This window comes from Polypterus senegalus, chromosome 13, assembly GCF_016835505.1.
Source record: "Polypterus senegalus isolate Bchr_013 chromosome 13, ASM1683550v1, whole genome shotgun sequence".
Classification (NCBI taxonomy): domain Eukaryota; kingdom Metazoa; phylum Chordata; class Cladistia; order Polypteriformes; family Polypteridae; genus Polypterus; species Polypterus senegalus.
Window position 1 is genome coordinate 35,113,356 of NC_053166.1, and position 24,310 is coordinate 35,137,665.

Genomic DNA, 24,310 nt, shown 5'->3' on the forward strand with positions numbered 1-24,310 from the left:
TATGACTAAATTATTTGCATATATTTCTGTTAATTAAAGCTCTCGAGAATGAAGGAATTAAAAACAGTAACATCCTAGTAAAAAAAAACTGTAAGATACTAGTAAATTTACAGTATAAAAATACTAATAGTATAGACACTGGAATACCAGAATGTAGTGAAATAAATTAAAAGACCCTTCCATTTAGTGCATATGTATTGGAAATCAAATACAATTCTTGCAGGAAAATATGGTGTGGCATTTTCATTTTATTTTTTTTTGATCAGACAAAGAGTTTCTAAAAGTTTCAGTAAAAATAAATATTTTATATAATAAAAAATAAATAATATAAATATATATTCTCTGCCTTTTGGCTAAGATCAAGTGTAGTATCTGTTCTTATCAGTTTAATATCTGATACGTCCCCTATCTGGGGACCATATATTAAATTGATTTTTGGAACAGGGAGATGGAATAGGGGCTTGCGCCATAAATAAAAAAGAAAAAAAAAAATATTTTTTTTTTGAGACCCACTAAAGAAACTAGCATGTTTTAGATGAGCATCCATGAGTCTAAAACTTAATACCTACAAAAATAATAAAGTAGCCATCCACTGCACTTTCTTGTCATTTTTTAAATTCATTTTATCAACCTGGCTATTTTTTGCTTCAGAATTTCCTGTTGTTGGTGTAAACGGGATGAGTGATTGGATCAATAAATGTTTATATTTACAATCAATGTCTGAATGAATTTTTGTGCTTTTAAATGAGGTCAAAATGTAATATATATATATATATATATATATATATATATATATATATATATATATATATATATATATATATATATATAGTATAGAAATAAGGATAGATAGATAGATACAACTTTTTGTGTCCCCAGGGATGATATATTTATTACTATGTTTGCAGGATAGGGTAGTATTTTTAAAGTTTGCATATATATTTTTATGTTCAGAGTAATAGTGTTTGATATAAATAATGACAGTGGAAGATCTACAGTACTTTACTTCTCATGTTTACTCCACTTACCTGCTTACTTCTTTGCAGGACTCTAAACATAAGGTTTGAAGTTTAATTCCAGGTGAAGTTTAAAGGCAGATGCAATATAAGTAACCATTACCCCAATGTACAGTATATGTTTAGCACAGTTCATTTTATACAGTACATTCTTAAATATCTTCATTCATAGTGATTTACAAAACCAGAATCCAAAACTAGTAGTCGACAGTACCCGTCCATTAACACACCCACTGACATAATTGCCAATTATCCCAAATGCTTGGAGGAAAACCAATACGGACATTTGGAGAACATAAATATTTCACATGGACAACATCCAAGCAGTGGATTCAAATCCGCAATGTCAGATCTGTAAGGAGGTATCACTAACCATGACAGCAAAATACATTAATAGGACTGCTGCCCTGTCCAGGGGTCATTCCTGACTTACTACCTATGCCTGCTAAGACTGGCCCCAGTTTTCCTGCAGACCCATCCTGGATAAGCAGGACAGGAAAATGAATGAATAATATAATTTAAAAGTTTATTCTGTTTGTTCATTCATTCTGCACCATAAGTCAAGTTTGTGACATTCTGTTTTGGTCCATGAGCCCCAGTGTTATATATTAACATATGTGTAGATGATTTATTGTTGTATTTGTTGTGTTTATATTATTATTTTTTCATGTTTTTGTTATTTCTTTTGATGTTGTTCACTATTGGTTAATTACAGTGCATCCGGAAAGTATTAACAGATTAAATTCATTTTTTTCCTCAGAATTCTACACACAACACCCCATAATGACAACGTGAAAAAAGTTTACTTGAGGTTTTTGCAAATTTATTAAAAATAAAAAAAACTGAGAAATCAGATGTACATAAGTATTCACAGCCTTTGCCATGAAGCTCAAAATTGAGCTCAGGTGCATCCTGTTTCCCCTGATCATCCTTGAGATGTTTCACAAATGTACACAAATGAGGCCATGAGTGCAAAACGTGATTCATCCAAAGAGAGAGTGAGAAAGAGAAAGAGAGAGGTTGGGGGCATGTACTGATACAGCGTGTTACTACAGCCACCACATGATGAACCACCTCAGGATCCCAAATTAGGACCCTAGTTCAGCAGATAACACTTCAGCACCACACTAGTTTGAATGGAGTGTTGTTTACATTGGCTGGGGTGCCAATCCTGCCACTAAGCCCCGAATTGTTTCTCAGTTTTCTTATTTTTAATAAATTTGCAAAAACCTCAATAAACTTTTTTCACGTTGTCATTATGGGGTGTTGTGTGTAGAATTCTGAGGAAAAAAATGAATTTAATCCATTTTGGAATAAGGTTGTAACATAACAAAATGTGGAAAAAGTGATGCGCTGTGAATACTTTCCGGATACACTGTATGCACTGCATCTTTAAATTTACTTATGTTCCTTGTTCTTTGTGTGTGGAGCCCAAAGAGGAGGGACCACGTTGAAATCACCACTTTTGAGCTCTTCCTTTGGCTATTTAAACTGGCTGAGAAGGCTCAAAAGTAGGAATCATTCATCATTTACAGGAATTTTTGAGTATCTTTTTTTCTGTCTGAGTTTTTGGTTTGTTGTTTCTTTTTTAGTTTTTTAGTTTACTTGACTGCTTTCTCGGATTTTACCTCTGGAGTGTGTATTTAGACTGTTTCCTTAGGATTGCCTTTTAGGCAAATCTTTTCTGAATTTTTTTGTATATGGAGCTTTAGCTTTGTATATTTCTATTTTTGTCAAGTGAACCATTTATTTATAAAGATTCTTTATTGGCCCTATTCCTACAAGCCATATATTAATGGTCATCCTTCTTTTGATGGGGCATTCATTATATATTTTGAGATTTGTAATAGTTTTTTTGCAAGCTCTCCATTTTGGGGCATGTTCCAGTTGAAGCCTGAATGTGCCTTAGGAACCTGGCTGTAGTCTTGTCAGCCTCTGCTGGGCAGACTGGGTAAAATTCTAAGATACTCCCCAGCTTGTTTTGGAGGCCTCAATCATTTTACCTTTAATGAAAGATAGATAGATATAGATAGATAGATAGATACTTTATTAATCCCAAGGGGTAATTCACATAATCCAGCAGCAGTATACTGATACAAAAAACAATATTAAATTAAATAGTAGTAAAAATGCATGTAAAAGCAGACAATAACTTTGAGTAATGTTAGCATTTACTCCCCCGGGTGGAATTGAAGAGTCGCATAGTGTGGGGGAGGAATGATCTCCTCAGCCTGTCAGTGGAGCAGGACGGTGACAAAAGTCTGTCACTGAAGCTACTCCTCTGCCTGGAGATGACACTGTTCAGTGGATGCAGTGGATTCTCCATGATTGACAGGAGTTTGCTTAATGCCCGTCGCTCTGCTACAGATGTTAAACTGTCCAACTTTACTCCTACAATAGAGCCTGCCTTCTTAACAAGTTTGTCCAGGCGTGAGGCGTCCTTCATCTTTAAGCTGCCTCCCCAGCACACCACCGTATAGAAGAGGGCCTTTGCCACAACCGTCTGGTAGAACATCTGCAGCATCTTATTGCAGAATACATCTATATAAATATATAAATATCTATATAATTTATATAATATGGAATATTATCTAAAGTTGCTTTCTGTTTTGTATCCAACAAAGATGAGATGGGCTTCATTCAGCTAAAAGGCAGATCTTAAGTCCATATACAGTACAGTGTGTGTGTATTCATATACAATCTATAGGCCTGTGTCTTTTTCAGGATCAGTTGACAACCATTACTACTCCTCAATTTTTGTTCAGAAACATTTTATCACTTTTATGTGACTTCAAGGTGTCACTTTTGTGTTTTTTATTATTGTCATTAATATTATTGATGTTGCAATTATTAATATTGTTCTCCCTGCTTTACCTATTACCATTTTATGTGATAATCTTTGTAAAATTAGGCTCACTGTTTGTGTTTGTCTAGACTACTGGATGAAGGATGTTATCCTTTTTCTGCATATTTATATGCTGACCATCACTTTGACCAGCTGTTTAGTGTTAAAGATCAATTATGTGCACTTAACTTTTCAAAGTCCTTCTCCAGGATATTACACACTACTATAGATTCTTGTCTAGTAGCAGAATTAAAATTGTAGGCCTAATGAGCAGTACTCTCTGCTTACAGCATGTCCAACACCTTGTCTGGTAAGCAACATCTGCCTTCCGCCTCTACAGCTCCTTACTTTTACTTCAAGCTGGCACACAGTGGATTTAGTTATTAGCCAGTGGCTGAAAAAATGTGCCACTGTAGTATAGCTGTTTTTAAAAATGAAACGAGACACTAGCAGTCAGTTAATTCAGTAGCACCACACAAAACAAGGCTGCAGACCTGTGGGCAGACCCAGTTTAAAAAAGCCAGTGAAATGGAAATCAAATAAAAATAATCCTGAAGTTAAACTCACGGCTTCAGGTTGGGGAAGACAAAATCAAATGCAATATATCTTAGGGGTTCTTTTGTTAAAATTAAATGTTCAAAGTCCCAATTCTAAATACGCATCTGTGAATTGCTTGAAAGTCGACAGTGCTATCCTCTGTTCGTCATGGCAGCGACTGAATCATTTTGCCATTTTAGTTTTCTTTCATTTTTACCATTTTGAAAGAATGCTTGGCTTACTTCTCCACTGATGTCATTTTGTGTTTACAGGTGTATATATATATATATATATATATATATATATATATATATATATATATATATATATATATGTGCAATATATTCAGTACAGGGCGGCACGGTGGTGCAGTGGTAGCGCTGTCGGGTTCGCTTTCCGGGTCCTCCCTGCGTGGAGTTTGCATGTTCTCCCCGTGTCTGCGTGGGTTTCCTCCGGGCGCTTTGGTTTCCTCCCACAGTCCAAAGATATGTTTAGATATCTTATAAAGATAGGTTTGGCGATTCTAAATTGTGTGTGTGTCCTGTGGTGGGTTGGCACCCTGCCCAGGATTGGTTCCTGCCTTGTGCCCTGTGTTGGCTGGGATTGGCTCCAACAGACCCCTGTGACCCTGTGTTTGGATTCAGCGTGTTGGAAAATGGAGGGATGGATGGATATTCAGTACATAAGCACACATTGACAACGGGGATTTTTGTGTTCTAAAATGCTTGGGCAGGAGAAAAGTTACTAATGACTGGAGTGTATTATTATTATTGCTATTATTATTATTCATTGCCTTTGACATTCTGTAAGCATTACATGAAATTAAAACAGTTCAATCAGTGTTTTTATAAGGCCTATATGACTTAATCAGCAAAGCAGAAAATGTCATGATAGTGGGAACACAAAGAATAGAGCTGCTTGTCATAATGGGTTTTAATTCTATCAGCTTTGAAGGACACAAATGAGGCCATGAGTGCAAAGCATGATTCATCCAAAGAGAGAGTGAGAAAGAGAGAGGTTGAGGGCATGTACTGATACAGCGTGTTACCACAGCTACCACATGATGAACCACCTCAGGATCCCAAATTAGGACCCTAGTTCTGCAGATAACACTTCAGCACCACACTAGTTTGAATGGAGTGGTGTTTACATTGGCTGGAGTGCCAGTCCTGCCACTAAACCCCAAATTGTCCCTTGCAAGTTGGAGGACCTGCTTAATGTTAATGTCATACCCAGGATGGAACAATTGCAGATTAAGAGCCTTGCTCAAACACCCACCCGCCACCCCTTGGAGTGGAATAACCTCTGGCATTTATGGGATTTAAACTGGCCTCCACTCCACCTCATCCGAAGGCAAAACAAAATTATTAGTCATGAGGTACGCCTTCATTGTGTGGATCCCACTTAACCCGCTGACCACTAGGGTGCAACTTGTGCAGTATATTCCTGCAGTAGCTGGAATGCTTCTTGTGAGATGAAACCTCTCCAGAGCACAATGTGATGAAAGGTGCCATATAACAAAAAAGTTTGATTGCTTAGGTGAACAGCATGGTGATATGCTGTTTAGTACTGATACCTCACAATGTCAGAAAAAAAGCCACTAGTTAGTTTCCTGTTTTCTCCACATTCCAAATTCTGGTAGGCTTGCTTGACTGTTGACTTCAAATTGGTTTGGCTTGAGTGGGTGTGATGGTGTGCTACATGAACATGTCCTGTCAGAGACTAGCATTCCATAAAGAAAATATATGAATTTCAAAATAAAGTTAGAGAGAATTCTAGTTCATCTTTCAGACCAGTTAATTGGCAATTTCAATCTGACCCCAGTGTGCCGCATAGGTGCTCTACAATGGACTGAGCATTGTCCAGGGCAGTTTCCTGCCTTACACACCATGATTCTACCATGAACAGGATTAAGTAAATATGAAAGATGTTTGTATGGATTTACTGTGCTGTTGTTACCACACACATGGCAAAGATTGGTGTAAGGCTTAGCCACACTTAATTATGTCTGTGTGAGTAATTGTGGGCATGTGCTTGTGAGCATGTCATCCGATGGACTTATTTCCTGCAACTCTAAGTGAAAAAAATGAATGGATTAATGAAACCTCAGAAAACAAACTCCATGAATGAATGAATGCAATTAGAAACATTATAATCCAGTCTGTGATATGTGGACATTCTCCAAACATTCATGCTAGTTTATGCAGCTACTCCAGCTTCTATATAAAACATAACAAAGACATGCATGAAGGCGGACAGGCCACTCTAAAATTCTTTGGTATGATCAAGTGTAGACATGTGCCTAGCAATAGACTGGCACCCAGCCCAGGGTTGGGCATTGCTTTCTGCCCAGTGCCAAGTTAAATCTATTCTACTCATTATGCTGCAGCAGTGGCCTAGAACATCTCCCCATTACTCTCTATTTCGATTTGTTCTTGTAGTAAAGTCTTTTCATTAGAGTGGCTAAAGCACCAAGTGATATATTTATTTTTGATTCTGATGAGATGATTTAACAAAATTGAACAGAATCTGAAATGTATCTCTTTGCAAAATGTAGTTTTGAAAGAACAAGACAGTAATTGAAGTGTTGGGACTTGAAGTACAAACTCCAGTTGTCAGTTTCTGGATGAGGTAAGGCCCCTTTCTCTGCTGCTTTCTGATTATAGTAATAAAATGATTTCAAAATATCAAAGAAACTTCAATTGGTAATGTTCACTTGTGTGTTCATCATGAATCACTAGAAGGTCCAAGCCTGTGACCACTCTCACAAATAAAAGAAATTACTGGAGAGGACTTGGTTTACCAGATTGACTGTATAGTTACCTGCCCATAGACGTGCCATCAAACAGTAAAAATCACCCAGATCCTCTGTTCTTCAAGTCCTGTATTTCCCAATATTCAAAGGGATACCTCACTGCTAGCCAACTGTGTCTTCTGGCAGGCTAGGATGAAAAGTTGACCTGTTTGACATGAAGCTAATGGCACTGCTCCTTGATGAGATCTAGTCACATGCAGTTCTTTAACAAGTTGGTCCCAATTGACTGAGACTTATAATGAAGGACCACCAAACCTAATCCCCCTTTTATTTTTGTTCTGCTATTTTCACTCTCCTTTCTGATGTCAAGCTGAATGTAAAAAAGTCTTAGCAAAATTTTTTAAAACAGACCTTTGTGATTTGCTTGTGCTTCCAAAAATATTCTTTGTTAAAAATTAGAAAGTCAAAGCAGTCTATTAGATGATAACCCTGCTAAGTGTGATTTCACTTGTGCAATAATCTTTGCGGACAGCACATCTCTCACTTTTGATGTTGCACTCAAATGCTCAAGTTACTATGTGCAGTTGTTGTTTAGCTAACCCTTACCTACCTTAAATTTACAGTATCTTATGACTCTTTTGAACATTTTCTTACTCATGCCTGCAGCAGGCCATTTGTCAATTTGAGGTCGACATGCTTGTGGATATCCATTGTATGCACTCATCCGTTCATACATTATCAGATTCTTCTGTTTCACTTTGTGTCAGGGTCAGGCTTGGGGCACAAATATTGCACTCTTCACATTACACAATGTGTGAGCTGGTGGTTAAGTACTGGAGCACACAAAATGAGGCTGTGACTTCAGTACAGAGGAACGTTTTGGACAATATTAAGGAGATAAATAAATCTGCAAATACATAAATATATTATGAAATGTGACAATAAATAAGAACACAATAACATGTAAGCATAAATAATTGCAGTAAATGTGTCATGAGATTTGTTTTTGTTTTTTCTTTATGTATTTATTTCTTCGTGTATTTATTCCAGTGACACCGCATGCAGCACAACATGAAATGTGGCTTGAAATGGAAACTGTCATTTTCAAACCGTAAAGTTTTGAGGGTGGGATCTGCAAGTATTGTGTTTTGATTGATGAATTATCAGTAGAGGGGACACTCACAGTCGCAGGTTTACATTTGCTTATGAGCAAGCAAAATGCCTGTTCAAAGTTGAATAAAAATAAAACTTGCCTGTTTTGCTCAATGTCGAGGAGAGAACCATAGTCAAAACTGAAAATGTATTGAAACCTTAATTGACAAAAAATTTTACCCCAAAGCCTAATTGCTAACCAGAAATGAAAGTCAGAGAGTAAACAGTAAGATGAAAAGCCAGAAATTCAAGAAGGGAGTACACACATAATTTGATAGTGTTTTTATCCAAATCACAGATACGAAATGTGTGTCATTCCAACAAATGGTGTATCACTAACATTTGTAGTAATGAAATGCATGTTAAAATGTGACAAAAGCAATGCATTTGTCTCTGTTTTATGCCATTTGATGAAGTGTTAATGTTTGTGATGCAGCATCTGCTGGAATGACCAATTCAATGCTTTTTATTGCCACAAATGTCTGTGATGCGCCATTTATTGGAATACCAGAGACATGGGAACTGAATGAACACACAGTTGCACAGATACTTATCTTTATAATAGGGTGGATTGTTGAGCCTGCAGAATGTCTCTTAGGGGGTAAGGCACTAGACTATATATCTATTGTTTAAGTCACTTAACTGTCTCTGCTCCAGAAACAAATGCTAAAAAGCACATTGTGATGATTTTCACTTTGTGTTTATAATGTATGTGTTTCTTGTTTTTTGATTATTAAAGCAATTGTTCCTGTGCCTGTGTACCTTAATAAAAAAGGCACACCTAGCTATGTTGATGTAATAAAAGGTGCAATATATAAGCTCAATTGACTGGAGATCTGGAATACTTTAAGCTGGATAGCACGATGACCAACTTCACAACATTCACAAATTCAATTTGAAAGCCTTTGTGCCAGAAAAGCCTTGTTGTTTATTAATGGAACAATAAACTGTGACATATTTGTCAACAGGCAATGTTTTCTGTCATCTAGTAATTGATGAAATAAACTTTGGCATATATGATAAAAAACAGCACAAAGGGAGTCCAAAAGATGCCAGTCTTAGGCTGCCAACATGCTGTGTCATTGGCACTTACGTCTGTGTGGGCTTTGATTTTATCCACTGATCACTGTCCATATCTTTCAAGTTTTAGCATTTATTTTTTTGTTCAATCTGATTATTTACGATTTGTACTTTTTTCACCTGAATGGCTCTTCAGTGGAGGAGTAAGGGAAAACTGGTATCTATTCAACGACTGCGTTCTATGCCACCATATACTGTATGGACGGTCTAACTAATGAAAGAAAGAAAGAAAGAAAGAAAGAAAGACTTTGCTTGTGATAGACAGCATGAAAGGACTAATAGATGCAGTAGAGCCGGCACTTAAAACCCCAAATCTAAAGTGTTTCCAAAATGTTTTATCACTGTTTCTCAGACTGAGGCCTAATAACATTTCAAGGAATTTGCTGGACTGGCATATACTGTATGTGAATAAAGCTAGAAAACTGCTTGATACATATTTATTGATGTCTACGTAAGCAAACTACTCATAAGAGCCTTGATGGACTAACATGCTGTTTTCTAAGGGTAGATATTTGGAAAGTGTCTATAATGGCTGGATTTTGAAATAAGGAGGCTATTTTAAACCCAAACCATTGAGGAAATTGTTGAGCCAGTTATTACCAGACTCAGTCAAAGATCACCTTTTTCACAGCTGTCATTTTTACAACAGAGAATGGAACATAAGTGAAGCAGGGGACAAGCTCTGGTGGTCAATATGCACTTCTTTTGGAAACCAAGGTTGCTCAAGTTTTGAATATGCATTAATATACAGATTTGTACCCTTGTTCTTCATATTTGCCTCTGCTATTTCTGATTCCCATCCATGGTGTCATCTGTGCTTTGAATGTGTCTTTGCTATTTGAATAACATGACCAAATGTATCATAACATTGTCAAAGCCACTTAATCCATTTTAGGGTGTACAGTGCCATCCAATACTTAAAATACATTAAAAGAACAAATGTAGCTGTTTTTCTTATGTTTGTGGGGTCCCTTGCACACTTTACAGAACCTCTGCCTGATTGCCTTGGGCTTAGCCTTCATGAGTAAAGACCATTGATAAATTCCTGAGATGATTCAACTGGAAATTTTCCAAGATGTAAATGCAAAACAGCCTCTCACATCAACCTGTGATGATGCGGGTTGGTTCCATGCTCCCATCTGCTGTCTGGGAGCCCTTCAACCCATCACCATCACAATGTCACCAATGAGCTTAGCAGTAAGGCAACAACATAGCAAGGGGATGATACAAATGTGTGAAATGCTTTTATTAAAACCATCAACAAAAACAAAGTCCAAATAATTAAGTGCAGTGCATTCAACACTAGTCATTAAATAAATAATCCAATAAAACCAAGAAGTGACAATGTGGAGGTTAAAAACAATAGAAAAAAGTCTTCTTAAAAAAATGAGGTTAAAATACTCTAGAAAGCATATTTCTAAAAACCGACAATAAGAAGCCTGGTGCCTTAATACCTGCGACTCCCCTGCTTCCCCCATCTGGGCTTCTCAATAGGGGAGTCACCCTAATTGCAGCTGACCTTCTCTGTGCCTGCTTCAGCTGTTAGGATTGCTTCACCGATCCCTAGCTCTGGTTGGCTCTTCCTGACAGCGACTTGGGATTTCCCCAACAACCACGGCTCTCACGCTGGGGACACCACGTCCCAAGTCCCGACTCCCACTGCCTTCCGCGGCCTCACATGGAGAATCATCTGCCTTCCGGTCACTCCCGTCCTTCATAAAAACAAACTCTGCAGGAGCAACCACAACTACTACTCCCTGGGTGTCGGCCAAACACCCAGGCGGCCTGCACAGCTGCATGCGAGCCTTCACTCGCTCCCTCACTCTCCCGCACGAGCTTTCTCTCTCTCCCTACTGCTTCCTGCTTTCCTCTACAACCTCCGTTCTCTTCTTTCTTTCTCTTTTTCTTTTTTTCTCTCACCTTTAGGCGCTTCTATTTAACTAGAGGGCATGGCAGCTGTGGCAAATCAATAGCCCCAGGAACAATCACGGATGTGGACAGTCTCTCACTTGTGCACTTAGGTGAGAAAACGCCCACATCGCAAATCCCCCTGAGAACTGCTTCAGCCACACAACCACCATGCCCTCTCACCAAGCTGCGAGCACGGTGATTATTTATTTAAAAGTGGCCCTTTGACGGGAGCTGTGGACCCGCTATACCACACACCCACCCTATATACAGTATATATATATATTGTAACTGATAGCCCGGCCACATACAGACACAACACCAATTTCCAAAACACACAGGTTTATTTACAATAATATTTACACTTTGGTTCCACCCACACACACCCTGTTCCTCAGTCCTTTCTCTCTTTGGCTTCTACTCTTCTCTCGCAAGGTCTGTCTTCCTCCTCCCAACTCCGGCTCCACGAAGGAAGTGAGGCGGCCCCTTTTATCATGCCCCGGATGTGCTCCAGGTGCTTGGTGATGGTCTTTTGGCAGTACTTCCTGGTGTGGCAGAAGTGCTGCCCTTGCACTCGGAAGCACTCCAGGCATACACAGTTACTGGATGGGCAGCACTTCCTGGTGTGGCAGAAGTGCTGTGCTCCAGAGCTCAGGAATCATCTATGCAGCCCCTTGGTTGTACAACGGACCCCCACAGGGTTGAGTATACGATATATATATATATATATATATATATATATATATATATATATATATATATATATATATATATATATATATATATACTAGCAAAATACCAGTGCTTCGCAGCAGAGAAGTAATGTGTTAAGGAAGTTATGAAAAAGAAAAGGAAACATTTTAAAAATAACGTAACATGATTGTCATTGTAATTGTTTTTGTCACTGTTATTAGTGTTGCTGTCAAGAATTTGATTATCATTATTTCTTTTAATCAGGTTCGTATTTGGAGTATGTGTTGTGTTCAAGTTACATTCCGCGTTTGTCAACCATTGTAAAGATACAACAGGTTTCACTGGTAACTTTGTGTCCATTTTGTCAGAATTGAAACATTCATAAACATCAAAGTGTCCACTACCCAAATCGCTACCTGTGAATCTAAGATGTTTAACAGGCATTCCCGGTTGTCCAATGCTTCCCCATTTGTTTACACTTGAAAGCGACCGTGAAACTATTCAGCGGCAGCTATCAGTTCACATGCAGAACTATAGGTTGGAAGCTTAAGCATTTCACTGCTATAGTGGTCCTGTGTAGTATAATTGTCTCCTGTACCGACAGTCCACACATTGAACCTGTCCCAGTCATTCAGTACATAAGACACAATGTCTCTGCATATTTCAAGGCTGAGACTATTATGGCCATACAATAAGTAAAAGAGAGAATGCAAGAGGCAGGCCCAATCTTGGGGCATGGAAACCACTGGGTTCGGGTCGGTGAAATTGTGATCGACGGTGATCACCAGAATAGACACATTATTTGGGGTAAACTTACACCCATTGAGAAAGAAAGTACAAGGGAAGGCGAGAAGCGATGGAGCAGAAGTCATCTTCAGGAAGACGTATGTAGGCAAGTAAGGAATCCCAACAATGTCAGCCTTGAAGCGGTGGAGTAAATGAAAAGGCAGGAGTCACCATCAGGAAGACGTGAAGGAAAGCAAACAGTAACAGTCTTTAAGCGATGGAGTAAAGAAGAAGGGAGCAGTGAGCACGACGAACAGCTGAGGAAGTTAAGAAAGCGAATGAGGAGGCACATGAGTGCTGGATGTTGTTAATGTATATAGTCAGTGAGTTTGTTACGGGGCATGGCGCGAAATGAAACATACTTAACTTTTGTAAGTACAGTGTAAAGGATGAGCATGGGAAATTTGGGCTTCCTACATACAGTGGAACCTCTGGCCATGAACGTTTCCAAACACGTACAAATTGGGTTACGATCAAAAAGTTTGCCAAAATTTTGCATCTGTTCATGACCACACGCTCTGGTGGCGAACAAAAACACTGGTGGCTAGTTTCCCTACGCACATTCGTAAGCACCAATGATTTCCTATTCTCCGTTTTCCATTTTCTTTTGTTTGCATATACAGGGCCTAACAAAGCAACAATGTTAACCAGGCAGAGGCCTCAAGTGCTGGAAGAGGTGGAAAAACTGTTGCTAGTGTGGTTGAACAAGAAGCACCTTTCAGGGGATAGTGTAAGCAAGGCGATCATATGCGAGAAAGCCAGGAAGATTCATGGCGATTTGCTGAAAAAAAATCCTTTTTCGAGGGGTGAAGGTGAGGAATTTAAAGCCAGTAGAGGATGGGGTCTAGCGCGGACTCTTACAATGTTAGTTTTCTCTGTTGTTCAAGGTTTTCTCACTGTTATTCAATGTTTTTACATTTAGCTTACTATTACACTGTGAATTCTATGGTATAATTAACTATTTTTGTGCTTAAAAAATATATATTTACATACACTTCCTATGGTCTGGAACGGATTAATTATATTTACATATAATCTTATGGGGAAATTCTGTTTGGTCGCGACTGCGTTCAGAGTTTTGTAACGAATTATGGTCGTGACCAGAGGTACCATTGTATATTAAAAATCCCCTATCTATATATACAGTTTAGGGTGTACACCCATTTCCCCCCTTGGGTGTTGCAATAGGACATGAAACATACCTAACTTTTGTAAGTACACTGCTAGGAATGAGTATACAAAATTTCAGCTTCCCACCTATATGGAAAGTAGGAGAATTAGTGATGAGTCAATGAGGGCTTTGCCTTTTATATGTATAGATATTGTGGGCATTGTTTTGTTCGTTAATTTTATAATTTACTTTACGTTGATTGATTGTATATATTTATGTTTTAAATTATATATCCATCTCTTGGTATGTTAACTGTCTAAAGGGGGTTTGGGGTAAAATCCCCTGATGTTGCTGCTGGGGGACCATTCTCAGTGCTATATAAGAACCCAGCAGACCACAAGATAACTGCTGTGGCATTAGTATCTACTTCTGTCTTTTAGCTCATCTTTCTGGGTTTTGGATTTTAGATTTTGTAAGTGTATTTTGGTTTTGAACTCTCGCTTTATTTTAAGGTATAGATTTTTTCAAATTGTGGACTGGTTTTGTTTGCTCTGTGGTTTTCAATTTTAGACATACCTTGTCTGATTCTATTTTCACTTTTGTCTTTTTGAATTAATTTGTCAACAAGCCCTTAAAATACAAAAAATTTTTTTTTAGCTTTGGCCAGGGTTTTTAATATGGTTCCCCTCCTTCCTTTTGAAGTTTGTTTTAAATATTAAAAGACTATGACTTTTTGTTAGGCCTGTGCAGGCCAGAAGCCTTGTTCTTCTTGAGTTTTAGGGAGAGGCTATTTTTTAAATATAAGCCTCAGTTAAGTAATGAGGCCTACTGGTGAATCTGAAGCTTCCTTTAAGGATAATGTGAGCCAGGCAGATAACAAAAGGTTAAATCCTGTGCCTAGTTATTGTCAGTGTGGACTCTGGCCATTTTCTTCTCTGTTATGTGTACAGGATATGTGTGTGTGTGAGTGAGACCTGTGATGCACCAGTACCCTGACCAGGGATGTTTCCTCTCTTGTGTCTAATGCTACAGGGATAAGCTCCAGCCCTCCATGATCCAGAATTGGATTAAGTGGGTTTGAGAACACACAGACACCATCTTCAAAGTAGATTGTCGTTATCTGCTATAAATAAAAAAAAATGAACTCTTAAGAACATGAAGTGAGGAGAACAGCCAGAGTAACTAAGTACGAAAACTGTTCTTATTCATTTTATTTGGTTTTATTAAAATTTTTTATCCATTTACTTCAAATGCATTGCATGAGGCCACATATACTTGAAAGTCTTATTATCAAAAAAGAAGGGTAAAGGTTAAATACAACAAATAAACAAACAAAGTCTGTCTTATAACAAGATGAACAAAATCAAGTAAAATATGGTGTACTCCAGCAGATGAATAACAATGCCCACCCAGACACTGTCCTTAAACGTGACCCACAATTCATCATGTGTGCTTCAAGTGGCCGCCGTTCTCCACTCACAGAAATATTTTTATTTCCACTAAGGGACACAAGCTGAGTGTTAGGGCAGAATAAGGTTTAATTGTTTTACAGTTAGACTTTATGTTACTGGTTGTGCTTTCCTTGTGCAATAATCTCATGAAAGAAAATTGCGGCTTACACAAGATGATATAAAATGTGCAATGCCAGGCAGTCTGTGGACCACATTTATAAGGCATGTGCTTTCTTGTGCCTCATAATCCAGTCCTCAATTTTCTTCACCTACTTTCTCCATCAGGGGCCAGCAAAGAGCAAAGGGCAATCAGGCCCATAACAGCTGTTATGCTTTTGGGGGTTTGAATGTTACAGAATTTATTTTCTCTTTCATCTTTCTTTATTTTTGGATATATCATTGAGTTTTTAATCATTGCTTTTCTGATTTTGTGTTTTAGACATAATACATTTGATGGTAAGGACTGGGAGATAAATGCAGTCAGCAATTAACCAAGGTCAAGGCCAAAGTCAAACCAATCTATTGTCAAACTCAAATCACTAATCAGAACGTGAAGACATACTGTATAACAAATGGCAAAATTCACTATGCCAAGAGGACTGTAATTAAAAGTGTTAAGTTGCACACAAAGTAGAGTTTCATCCTTTGATCTCTTTTACTGTGGAAATGCACATGTCGAATTATACTTGGTCGCTCCAATGATATTTTATGTGTCCTGTCTCCCAGGGAATTGTGGGAATTACCAAGGAAACACCTGACACCTACCTCTGAAATGGCAGCACCCATAAAAAAACAAAAATGGTGTTGCAACATGCTGAAAATGTAAATATTTTCCAGTGTTTTAAATTGCCATTAACAAAAACACTAATGTGTTGAATCCTTGAGATTTAAAACCACTTGAATACACTCAAGGGGTCCCACAAAAAAAAAATAACCAAAGCCACTATCCATCCATCCATTATCCAACCCGCTACATCCTAACTACAGGGTCACAGGAGTCAGCTGGAGCCAAACCCAGCCAACACAGGGCGCAAGGCAGGAAACAAACCCCAGGCAGGGTGCCAACCCACCGCAGACCGAAGCTACTAACCATATAAATTACTTTTGTTATGAGGCACTATTTTGACTTTTGTGGGTACTGCCATTTTGTCTGTTAGGAGCATTGTTATTGGTAACCAGTAACGGCGTACTACACAAAAACGTGCAGTGAATACACTTGACTTGAGTATTCCTAGTTTTCATCCTCTTTCTCTGTACGTTTAGGTTGATGCACTTCCTGCTTCCTGCTTTCTTTTCTCCACCCTAGTGGCCCGCTTCTTCTCCTCTTTCATCTGCATCTTTTGTCAGTATTTGTGTTGCAATTATTTAGTACTAGCAGAATACCCGTGCTTCGCAGCGGCTAAGTACTGCCTTAAAATTTTTATTAAGAAGAAAATTAAACCTTTTTAAACTGAGGGATAATATACCAAAAATTATTTGTTAAGGATCTCTTTGTATACCACATTGTGAGTTCAGTCCTCCGGTTGTAATATGACCAAGCTGTACGCTGAGCTTACTCTTGAGCATGAGTTTCATGGTTTGTTTCAATTACGACAGTATTTGTAGGACTTGTGTTGAAGAGACATTCGGCATCTGTAAAGCGTTGTAAGTATACAACCGGTTTCATCGATAACTTCACATCCAGCCTTTGAGAGTTGAAACATTCATAAACATCAAAGTGTCCACTACTGAAATCGTCACCTGTCAATCTAAGATGTTAAAGAGGCATTGGCAGTTGTCAAAAGGTGTAAAATATTTGGCCATTTCGGTACACGTGAAAGCGACAACCAAACAATTCACCGGCAGCCATCAACTCACATGCAGATGCATAGGTGAAGGGCTTAAGCATTTCACTCTTCTAGTGCTCCTGTGTAGTATAATTATCTCCTGTACCGTCATCAGTCCACACCTTGAACCTGTCCCAGTCATTCAATACATAAGACACAATGTTCCTCTGGATATCAAGAGTGAGCCTGATATGGCTGTGCAATATGTAACAAAGAGAATGGAAAAGGCAGGTGCCATCTCCGGGCATGGAAACCACTCGGTAAGTGACAGTTCTTTGATCGATGGTGATCACCTCGATAGACATGTTAATGGGCGTACGGTTGGAATGATAAAGGAAATGGGTACCTGAACAATGTAAAGTAAGTTTAAAATACCTACACAATAACTATAATCGTAATAAATGAGCAATAAAACAGCAGAGAAGCCGTGGATTAAATAAAAAGGCTGTAGTTATCAGCATTGAGACGTGAATCCCGTGACGAAGCAAGGAAGGGAATGTAGAGACTGGAGCGACGGACAGCCTTATATAGGCAGGCAGCCAACAACGTGGGAGGCATTGGGATGGGGGACCCAACACCGCCTCACACGGTGACCGAGCTGCAGGCTATGGACGTATATATGTACATAAGTAGGATTCAGTTAGCGTTGGGAACCCGCGTACCAAATATCTCGAAGATGGGCCCATAAGTAACAAAGACCGTTGAAAAGTTCAATATGGCGGCCGACAGTGGCGTCATACCACCGAAATAAGTACGTACATTGGTTTCGGTTAGTGCAGGGAAGCCACCTACCAAATTTTGTGAAGATGGGGCCATGAATAAGGAAGTTCAACATGGCGGACGTTGTTGACCGTTATGACCGTTACGTGTAGAATTTCAAAATGAAACCTGCTTAACTTTTGTAGGTAAGCTGTAAGGAATGAGCCTGCCAAATTTCAGCCTTCTACCTACACGGGAAGTTGGAGAATTAGTGATGAGTGAGTGAGTGAGTGAGTGAGTGAGTGAGTCAGTCAGTCAGTCAGTCAGTGAGGGCTTTGCCTTTTATTAGTATAGATGTTTTTCTTTAATTTTTCACTTATGCTGGCACTTAACTCTTCAATCTGCCTCAGGAATGATTTAAGATATGAAGAGGTAGAGGAAGTGACAGTGAAGGTGGTAGGAATGAGAACACTGGCTGCTGCCGAGAGTTGATTCTACAATAAAATAAAATTAAAATAAAAAGAGGAATAACTTGGAGGTCAATCATAACCCTGAAGATGTCACGTACAGTAGTATATGTGTACAGAATTTCAGGTCAATAGTTCAAACGGTTTGCAAGTTACAGGTGATTTCAAATCCTGGACAGATAAACGGACAGCCACGGTACCATAGAGGGTAGAGGGAAGTGGGCTATCCTATTGCAACTGCGTGATGGTAGAAACGTATGAAGTCATCGCTGAAATGATATTTAAGCTGACATCTTGGCATTGCGGTAGCCCGAGATTGTTAATATATTCAGAAACTTTTTGTGGCATTGGTTACTTCCAAAATCTTTTCAGAGAATCAAGGTTTGGAATTTTCAACAAAGCGTTTTGGTTTTTGGTATATTTTTGGGTTTTCACCTTACAATTTTACACGTTTTTGTCTCTTCACTTTCCACTATTCCACTATTATTTCTCTGTGAAACAAAAGCCATTGCAGAGCACACACATGTATGTGCTACCCAGTGTCCCAAAATCTCTCCATTGTCCAAAATCACATATCCAGTTCAAAGCTGCAAGAGCCATCGTGTAACTTAGCAATACAACCAAGCTAGGATATGGTATCTGTCCAAAGGATAAATTCCAAACTCATGCTTTAGATGACAGATTGTATCTTACAGTTGATCAATATCGTGGCACCGTGGTTAGCACTGCTTCATAGCGCCAAAATCCTGGATTCAAGTTCTAGCCTGGTCACTGTTTCTTCCATTTGTCTTTTCTTGAGTTACTCCTATTCCATTCCTTATCCCATTATTACATTAAACAACCATGATGTAAACTTAATTAAAATATAAAATATATTGTACCTGTGACTGACACCTTAGTAACATTCTAAAAATGAACAGAAATGTACAAAATTATTAAATACAAAATACGATATGTGAAAATGAAAAAAATGAACATCAATATCATGAACTGATATGTAATATTGACATGCACATTTGCTCATTTAACTTTGTATGTGTATTTAATTCTTATGGTTTATACTTAACTCTCATTTTGCTTTGTGTCTCCTCCCCCACCGTAACCTATCGTCTATGGTGGAGGAGCGAAAGCTTTGGATTTGTCAAAACTTTAAATCTCCAATTTTTTGACAAATTGTTTTAGGGTCCCCTGATACCGAAAACATTGTTATGCTGATGATGTGTGTATGTCTGTCTGTGTTGGTGCATCACAGTTTCTTGAGGACAGTCTAGAGCTAAAACGGCTGGACGTAAAAATACCAAACTCGAAACATAAGCTTGTTATGAGATGTCGATGTGCTGAATAGTTTTTGAGCCAAATTGTGCAAGAGAAAGAGGCTCCCTAGAGGAACCCTCAAATACCGTAATATTGCAATTAATTATGAATTCTTCTCATCAGCTGCTATTGTAATAACCTATTTTATGGTCAGAAAGATCAGCATCTGAGTGGTAAATAATTCCTGAAATGTTATATAATAGTTTGGGAAACTTGGTTACTAGGGCGTAAAGCATACTGACGCTCCTGTCAGAATGTTTTTGTTCTGTCATGTTTTTCATGCGACATTGATGTGAACGCAACAAAGCTATCCATCGGGAAGCTTTTACTAAACAACTGCGTGGTGTTCAGAACCCCTCAGCCACACATATACATTGCAGCTGGTCAGACGCTGCTTTACAGCCCTCTGCTTTTGATAGACGTCCATACACAGAGCCTGTGAACAATCAACTGTTCTGCACTCCTTCTACTACACGACAGCTAAGATTAGATTAGATTAGATTAGAGTAACGTTACTAATTTGTATGGTAAATTTAGATGCATACAGCAGCAGTGGCGTCACTAGGGTTGGTGTCAACTAGTGAGGTAACCGAGGCCGGATTAACAACAACAACATTTATTTATATAGCACATTTTCATACAATAAAATGTAGCTCAAAGTGCTTTACATAATGAAGAATAGAAAAATAAAAGACACAGTAAGAAAATAAAATAAGTCAACATTAGTTAACATACAATAAGTGTAAGGTCTGATGGCCAGGGTGGACAGAAAAAACAAAAAAAAAACTGGATAAAAAACTAAAATCTGCAGGGATTCCAGACCATGAGACCGCCCAGTCCCCTCTGGGCAAGGCCCACCACACATCCCTGGGTGACTTGATAAACAGAGCTCATTAACAGATAGTTGATCTTACTTTAAACAATGCAGAATGCAGACACCTGACTATTTAATGCAGCGCTGTAATTCCCACTGTTAGTGGCACTCGGACACTCAGTCGTTTCATTGAAGTGGGAGAGTTGGATGCCACCATGGTGATTTAAACCCAAAACACTGTAAAAATTTTTTACAGACAGTCATTTGAGTGTCATCCCCTAGGATGGTGTTACCAAGTATGGTCCGTGCTCCTTGCAGCCCTCTAGTGACACCACTGATACAGACTCACACAACAAACTATACAATACACTCTCAGCTATGGATAACTGATGGATAACTGAGCTATGAGTAAAAGTTTCCTTTAAACATGGAAACAACTTTGTAATGTTTAAAATATTACTTTGTAAGGTTAAAATGCTGCTGTTTGAAAATGTCGTCCTTAGCAAAGTGAACCTCACCCCATGCACCAGCCCTGAGGACTTCATTCATAGCCAAGCAGGTTTAACTCTCTCCAAAGTTAGGGGAGTTGAAAAAGCATTCCAGGCTTTTCAGCCACAAATTTGAGTTTACAGAGTGACACCAGCCAACAGTATTCACTTCTTGATTGGGATTTACAGGTTAGTAACAAGGGGACACATCCAGCACCTTGCTGTTGTAATATTAGAGCTGTACTGATTGGCGTTAAATGGCCCGATGATCTCTTTGTGTTTTAGTATGATTATCTGTTAGTGTGTGAAAAATTCCATCAGTGCCTTGACTCGACTGATTGGTAGATTTGGCTTTCTCTGTGTTTTGCTTAATGAATGTTCTGGACTGGTAATGGCATCAATAGTCACACTCCGCTGACTTGAGCAAAGTGTAAATTGGCTCTCTGTAGGATTTAGGAATTGCAGAAAGAACTCATTATTAGTGGAAAGGTCTTCAGCAAACACTGCTGGCATCAAAGTGGTCTCCACTTCCAAAAATTCTTGAAAATGTCCAGGGGCTCATAGGAAGGGAACAAATAAATGAAACGCCAACTTCTTTGTAGGCAGAACATAAGTCTGTCAATCTGTATTTTATATAATGACCTTTACACAATCACAAGGGACTTTACAAAGTAAATAAGTGTAGGATTCAAAGTAACAGGCTAATTTGATATCTGATGTAATCGTCCATAGGGAAAAGTTGAGGTGCCAGCTGGGCAACTCTGCTGAATAGAAACAAAAATCAGAAAGGGTTCCAGTGCACAAGGCACCACAGAAAACAGAACAGCTCTGCCCCTAACACAGAATTAGAGGAAACATTTGGGTTGTACATTAGCTCTATCATCCACTAGGCTCGGGTCCGAAATCATATGCCTCCTCTTGGGTATGTCTCCATCTGTGGCATGTCAACCAGAAGGGTTAGGGCCTCACTGCTAAATATTCATTCCACGCTTCCTAAAATAAAGTGATCTTGTGCGTGGCTGCATGGCAGGGGCCTCAGTCAAAGATCTAATTATAAGCCACCATAAATAAATGTATCCTTCACTGAACAAATTAAAAAACTGAAAAGTTTAAAAAAAATGAGTGAGATGGGAATTAAAGGGTTTGGAGCATAGAAAACATTAACAAAAAACATTAAAGGCTTCCATCCATCCACTGTCTAACGTTCTTAAGGGTGAATCACATACTCGAGGACATCAGTGGAAAGTAAAGGGAGGTGCATTTGAGGGTGTACTCACTCAGTCCTGGTGGTTTGTCGTGTGGTGGGTGCAGTGACACCCTGTGATCAGCGAATGCTCCTAACTTCTCCCTCTCTCTCACACTAGGCCCGTACTGTATCCAAACGCGATTGTCCCCGCTCCCAACTCCCCTGTTGGCCTTCACTCACACTGCACTTAATGTTCTGCGCTCAGGCATGCTTTTGTTATGCCCATGTGACTTTGTGTAATGACCAAAACAAGATCCAAGCACGGAGTGACAGCATGCATGTCAAAATGATTTTCATTATTTTGTGGTTGTTTTGGAGTCGTGTAGGACAGGATAACGCTCTACCCTCTTAAAGATTTATTGAGTGTGCGCTTTGCTGTTAATCGTGTTGCATGTACGAGAAGATGTTTACAGTGACAAATGATGTTAAGGGAGAAATTTGCAGCTTTTCTTGCTAACTACAATTCACGTTCATGTGTAAGGGGAGAGTAAAAATCTGTTTTTAACTCAAAAGATATTGAATGAAATGAGAATTGCACTATCTGACTTGTCGCATCATTGATGTCATGTCTGTTTTCCATGCTCGGGCATGTTTAGTGATCACATTGTTCCTGAATGCTACTGAACTGTGCTCAGGCCCACCTCTTCCAAACAGTCCAGGGCATGGTATGGTTGGCCTGGCACAGAGCGATCACACTAGTCAAATGAACTAGACTTTGCAGAGTTACATACGGACAAACATGCTCGGGCACAGAATGAAGTGCCAGTGTGAGTACACCCTAAAACTGAAGCCAGGAAGCACTTCTTTGCACAAAGATTTGTGTAACTCTGGAACAAACTACTGAGCCCATGTAGCTGAAGCAAAAACTTAGACAACCTTTAAGAAGAGATATTGGGACAGCTTAACTATTAGCTAAACAAACTGGCTTGATGGACTGAATAGTCTCCTCTCGTTTGTCAAATTTCTTATGTTATTAGCCCATATGCCATCTGGCCTGCCACCTTCACTAGTGTAATATTTATTCATAGTGAATAGCAGTTAATCCTGGACGCCCCATATTCTCACTTTGGCTTTAAGGGTATGAACTCTGATTTTGATCACATATTCCAAACACATGCCTGACAAATGTAAATTGGCTCATTAGATGAGTGTATAGACTGTAGACTGGTCAATATGAGAGTGACTTAGCACTGAGGCACAGGTCAAAAAGAGCTAGCCAGGGGTTGAAAGCAAAGGCAATGTCAGAAAAAAACCTACAGAAAGTCTCAAGAATCAGGTGCTGAAAGTAAAGTGGTCTTTATGTAAATGTTCAGACATTATTAGAGGAGATTTAGCTGAGATTAGCACACAACCATAACTCCTGCCAACCAACCGGGGACGCGACCACCAAAGCAAATGACCTGCAGAGAAACTCTGAAGCAGGATAGCCAGCATCAGACATGTGCCATCTCATAAAACACTATTCAAGTGTACTATAGTTTATGTAGTATATTATATATAGACAATTCATCTGTACCCTGAATGGCTCAAAACTGTACAGTTTATTGATTCCTGACAATGAAATGAGCAGATTCAGCAAATGGAACTGATGGACCTCCTGGAGGCTGCTAGGAGTACTCGACACTCCAAATTTGCAAATTACAGAAAAATAAATGCAGTGCTTTAATTTCATCTACAGCCATTAGCAATGCTCCAATTAATATTACATTCATGTAACTACTTTAGCAATCTACATGATTAAAATAAAAGTGTTTTTTTTTTTCAATGTTTACTGGATTAGAAAAATATAATCTGTAAGGACATTATGATTCACTGAACGTGGCAGCTCTAAATGCCTCCTGACTCCACAGCTTACAGCAACTGGCACGTTATTATCCATGAAGTAATTTCAGTGCCATTGTTAATGTTCAGAACGAAAGGGACAGTTTGTCAGCTATCCATGTTATCTGACCAAATTAAAAAAATGTACCATAGCCCCTTTGGAGAGCAAACTAATTAATAAAGAGTAGCAGTCTTAAGGATTATGAGGTGCCACATCAGAAGCCAGTAGAAACTTCATTTAGGTTCAAGCAGTAATTTTTTTTTCTAAAAAGGTTGATAAAAATCCTTTATTGTGCCTAAA

At 38.8% G+C, this 24,310-nt stretch overlaps 1 protein-coding gene and 1 pseudogene across 3 annotated transcripts in view; both read left to right on the forward strand.

Annotated features, from left to right (window-relative positions):
* Window positions 1–24,310, forward strand: part of htr4 (5-hydroxytryptamine receptor 4) — a 485,679-nt gene that overhangs the window by 334,821 nt on the left and 126,548 nt on the right. The window lies entirely within an intron of this gene.
* Window positions 334–514, forward strand: LOC120543434 (annotated as a pseudogene).